This window comes from Onychomys torridus, chromosome 5 (genome assembly GCF_903995425.1).
Source record: "Onychomys torridus chromosome 5, mOncTor1.1, whole genome shotgun sequence".
NCBI classification, from domain to species: domain Eukaryota; kingdom Metazoa; phylum Chordata; class Mammalia; order Rodentia; family Cricetidae; genus Onychomys; species Onychomys torridus.
This window is the reverse complement of record NC_050447.1, coordinates 36,757,080-36,762,495: the sequence shown is the minus strand read 5'-3', so window position 1 is coordinate 36,762,495 and position 5,416 is coordinate 36,757,080. Positions and strand designations below refer to the sequence as shown.

Below are 5,416 nucleotides of genomic sequence, written 5' to 3'. Positions count from 1 at the left end.
AGAGAGAGAGAGAGAGAGAGAGAGAGAGAACACAAACCATACTAAAATAATGAAGTTAGTTACTGTGTGTAGAAATTTTGGAATGATTTTTTTTCCATGAGGGTAGAAATATCTATGCACCACTTTTCTATTCAGCTTCAGTAATCTTGCTCACACTCTTAGAAAATAACATTTGGAATAGTATTTTTTACTAAATGGATCACTTTCTCATATTTGAGAAAAGAGATCAGAAAAATGTACACTCATCACATGGACAAGGCAACAGTAACATTATTGACATTCTTTCAAAAATTATTTTTTTCAAAAGATTCATTTAATGTACAATCTATTTACAAAAAAATAAGGTGCAAATGTACTAGATAGAGAACAATGGGAACATGCCAGGCACATGTATGTACAAAGCCAGTGTGGACAAAACTTATCAAGAATCTACTTCTGTGTGCAGCACATGGCAGTCAAAATAATCGATTATCTCAGGGAGTTTACAGAAAGTTCAATCCTATATGACTAAAACTGTGACTATCTTTTCTTTCTTTTTTAGAGCTGAGGATCGAACCCAGGGCCTTGTGCTTGCTAGGCAAGCGCTCTACCACTGAGATATACCCCCAACCCCAATGGAAAAATTATCACCTTTTACTCATTGAAAATCTCCAAGTTGCCAAAGACCAAATAAACCATATCACACCAACTTACAAAATTCAAAGGAGCCTAAGTAGGAGGCCAGAATTATGTAGGAAAATCACTGAAGCATGTATTCCGTTTTCAGTAGCACTCATAGAAAGGGGAAAATCTATGCACCTAACTCTCTTCAGTGGCCAGTTAACTGCCAGGTCTTCTAAAACCAGAGACAAGCTTTTTTTTTTTTAAGGTTGATTTTATTTATTATGTATACAGTGTTCTGCCTATATGTCTGCCCGCAGGCCAGAAGAGGGCACCCGATCTCATTACAGATGGTTGTGAGCCACCATATGGTTGCTGGGAATTGAACTCAGGACCTCTGGAAGAGTAGCCAGTGCTCTTAATCTCTGAGCCATCTCTCCAGCCCAAGAGACAAGCATTCTTAAATACCTTCTTCAGGTTGAGCGCAAATAGGTCCCAAGATAAGTCTTAATCACCCTAACAGAGTTTGTAACCCTATGAAAGGCAGTGAAGGAAAACACAGCATATTTCTGGATCTGTCCTCACGAGTGTAGGCACAGCTTTCACTTCGGATACCTTGAATAACTGCTTTTATATGATCAGTTCTTCCCTTACATCACTGACTTTCTGTTGGGGAAATGTGACATCAAAATCTTGATATTTCTGCACTAGAAAATGGAGAGCAGTCTCAGGATCCATTTTTTTTTTTTTGTCAAAGAAATCTTGAAATGCAACCTTCTGTTTCCATGCATTAGATATTAAAGACACTGGATCCCAATGGGAACTCTGTCTTCTCTTTTAAATGGGTCTACCACCTGGTGACCTTATTTATGTCCTTTAGAACACCCGCCATGTTTGGAACATCATTAACTCTCAGGCTTTTCGAATGATGGCTATCATTCATCTTGTTAACCCCCAAGGGCTGCCTTTTCACTTTATCTGCCCAATTATCTCTGTTGCCTGTAGGTTGCTTGGGAGGAAAACATGGAGGCTGGAGAGAATACTGAGGAAGAGAGGAGGAGGAGGAAGAACCAAACTTGGAAAGTGATCTGGTTCTGCCCTCGGCCCAGAAGTCACTGATAATGATGGACATTCAGTCCGTGCTGGGTTCAGGCTGCAATGTGAAACTGCAGGAATGTTAGGTCATCTTCAAGGGCAGCTGTCTTTTTAATGGCAGCTTTACTAGCAGATCATCTTCTCACTGCTTTGTTCTGTCTTAGAGCAGGTGATGATGGTTTCAAAATCAGTTTTGAAGGCATGAAAAGACAATATTCCCTTCCTCCTCCTTCCATATACTGAGATAACTGGCTTGTTCATCATTAGCAACATAAAACATCAGCAGACGATGGACCCATAGGTTCATAGTCATCAGAATACTCAGAGTTCAAGTGTGGGATCAACTCTAAATTAGGTCTTCAACCTAAATTAGGTAATAAAGAAAGCATTCTCCCAATAATATGAATGAGACTCCCAGCGGAGCCCCAGTCTTCATTTTTGCAAAGTCAGCAAATCCTGGTCTATGGGAACTCCAAAATAAGCCAGCATGTTTCTTAATATATTCACTATGAGAGACATTGGTGAATTAAGTTCAATGAAACATTGTTCATTGGTACCTTCCTGCTACACTGCACACCATCAGGTTGTCTGAGAAGGGCTGGGTCCACTGAGGCCCACACAGACTCTGAGGGACTGAACTCCCCTCAGGGCAAGCTCTCTCCTTCTGCCTCTCAAAAATGTTTTTTGAATAGAGACCTTGAATTACATTATTAGTTTCTCATCTTTGTTATAACTACTTTCCCAAAGGCACAGAGTAAGAAAAGCCATTAAAATTTTTATACCAAACATGAACTCACAACTTCGATAAGATATATCTGAGATCTCTTCAAAGAAAATACAAATGTGTCAGGTGTTTCTGTTGTTGTCATTGTTTTTATAATTTTCTCTCCTCACTTTAGATCTTACCTCTAATTGGAAAAGGTGTGGGTATCCAACAAAACTTTACATTTTTTTGTTTGTGTATGTATGAATACATGTGTGTGACCACAGGTCAACCTTGGATGATGTTCTCTTGTTTTTTACAGATGCTAGTGAGCCACAGTGTGGGTATTGGGAATTGAACTCAGGACCTCTGGAAGAGCAGCTAATGCTCTTAACTACTGAGCCATCTCTCCAGTCCTCTCCCTTTATTTTTAATTCAGAGTTTCTCACTGGGCCCTCAGGCTGACTGACTAGGCTAGGCTGACTGTGCGGCTGGCCAGTGAACCTCCAGGATCCACCTAGCTTCATTGCTGGGATGTGTTGAGAACGAAGCCAGGTCCTTATGTGTATATAACAAGCACTTAACTGACTATGCTCTCTCTCTAGCCCCCCCAAACTACAGTGTTTACTTCTCCCTTCTGTTACTTCCTTTTCATTGTACTTCGGTTAGGCCATTAGTTGTAGCAGGCCAAAAGCAGATTTAGGATTGTGGCAAGTGGGAATGTTAGAATTGCAGAAGGGTGATATATTAATTGTATTTATTGGTTATGGATTGAGTCTGTAGAAAAACAGAAATTTTTAAATGGCTGCATATTTCTGATATATATTTGAGGCCATTGAATGTAACATGTTTCATATTTGTAACAATATATGCAAAATATCTTTGAAAATACCATAATTAAGCCAAATATTTATTGTATTATAACTTGGGTGAACTTACAGTTTATATAAAACCAGCTACTTGGAACACTGACTGTATTTCAAGCTTTGGTTTTGTTTGTTTGTTTGTTTGTTTGTTTGTTTGGAGATAAGATTTCATTCTATGTCTTAGGCTGGCCCCAAGCTCATCGTCTTCCCATTGGAGCCTTCTGAGGATTGCAGATGTGACAAAACATGGGTATTCAGCCAGCCATTGCAGGGCATGTCTGCAGTCCTGGGTTTTGGTATGCTGAAATAAGATGATTGGGACTACAGCCTGGGCTGCACAGCAAGATCCTGGTTCATTAAAAACAATGGAGACAGGGATGTTGGTATTTTATCCTGTATGTTGGCCCAGTTAAAAGCTACCATTCCCAGAATATATAAAATAGACCAGACAAAAGAAACATGCCACTATGAAATATGTAATTCACAAAGTATTTTAGGAAGTAGATTAAGTTAAGAGAACTGATTTTCTGGGTCTTAAGTTTCTATTTCTACTTATCTATGTAAAAAGGAACGTTTTTTCTTTTTTGAGACAGGGTTTCATGTAGTCCAGCCTCTAACTGGATAGATAGGTAGTGAAGGATGGTCTTGAACTTCTGACCTCCTTCCTCCATCTCCCAAGCACTAGGATCATGGGCCTGTACCAGCACACCTGGTTTGTGCAGTGCTGACTATTGGACCCAAGGCTTCATCATACATGCTAGGCACGCATTCCACCAACTTAACTACATCCCCAGCCCAAAGGCATGTATCTACAATAAGATGGTGGCTTCTAGTTCTGACAGTTTTATAGATTTGTTACCATTAGGACCACAGTCAGATATTGCTGTGTGGAGTGCAAAACAGGACAAGGAAATAAAAACCCCCAAACAGAGCTTTTGAATGCATAACTGAATTAACAAAAAAATAAAAAATAAAAAATAAGGGCCCAAATCTGATGAAGAAACTGAGTATGAGCCAACATTGTGGTTCTTAGAGAAGGCTGCCATTCTTAGCACTTAAGGATTTGGATTTGTGAAAGATATAGATAAGCCTAGGACTCCCATATAAAACCAAGATTCTGAGGCCAGACAGTGGCTTGGTGCTACATAGACTATTTCTCGAATGCCTGAGTACATGGGTTTAGTCTCTTGCACTGGAAAACAACAAAACCCCTCAAGTTCAATTTTTCTCCTACAATTTACCCCAAGTAAAGAACAGGGGAGTCTTATTAGGAGACTGAGCTCAAAAAAAAAAAAAAAAAAAAAAAAAAAAAGTCAGACTACTGCTGGCTCCGTGTTAAGGTCCATAGGGGTGTGGTGTGGGTGGTGAGGTAGATGGAGGAAGGAGGAAAGAGAGGGGAGAAAAGGAGCATGTGACGGAGTTGGGGAGCAGACAGTGGCTTCCTCTAAACATCAGTAGTCACCTTGCTTCCTGAAAAATCAACAGTAAAAGTCACTGAGACCAAAAACATCTCCACAGCACTTCAGCATGCAGATGCTCTCAACCAAGGATCCCCACGAACAGAATGCCACTAAAAATGAGCTGACATCCAAAAATGAGGAACTGCCGAAGAGAAGCAGCCATCCTTGGGCACAGCACACCAGTCCTGGCTCCAGGATTTTTCAATGATAGTGTTATCCGAGGCCATAAACTACCTTTAAATAATAAAGACATAAAAGTAGGAATGCAAACCATGAGGAGAGAATAACTAATGTCAGGGGCTGGAGGGATGGGCCGGGTGAAGAGTGCTTGCTGCTCTTCCAGATGGCCCAAGTTTACTTGTGAGCAACCTTAAATCAGGAGGCTCACAACTGCTGTAACCAGGTGGGGGAGATCCAACATCCTCCTCTGGCCTCCACAGGTACCTTCCCCGCAATGGCAAATAGGCACGCAGACACATACACCTACCTATTCATATCAATATTTTTAGATCTTTGGAAAAATCATAATGTGCAGTATTAGAGCAAGTGGGGTGACAAAGGGAGTGAAAGTGCCTGATGTGAAAGCCCAGTGACCTTGATCCCCCAAATCCATATAAATATGGAAGGCAAGCATAGACACCACACAGTTGTCCTCTGGCCTCTGTGTACACATCATGACATACATACCCACA

At 40.6% G+C, this 5,416-nt stretch overlaps 1 pseudogene; it reads right to left on the bottom strand.

Annotated features, from left to right (window-relative positions):
* Window positions 1–1,748: 1,748 nt before the first annotated feature.
* On the bottom strand, window positions 1,749–4,887 carry LOC118584565 (annotated as a pseudogene).
* Between the last annotated feature and the right edge of the window lie 529 nt (window positions 4,888–5,416).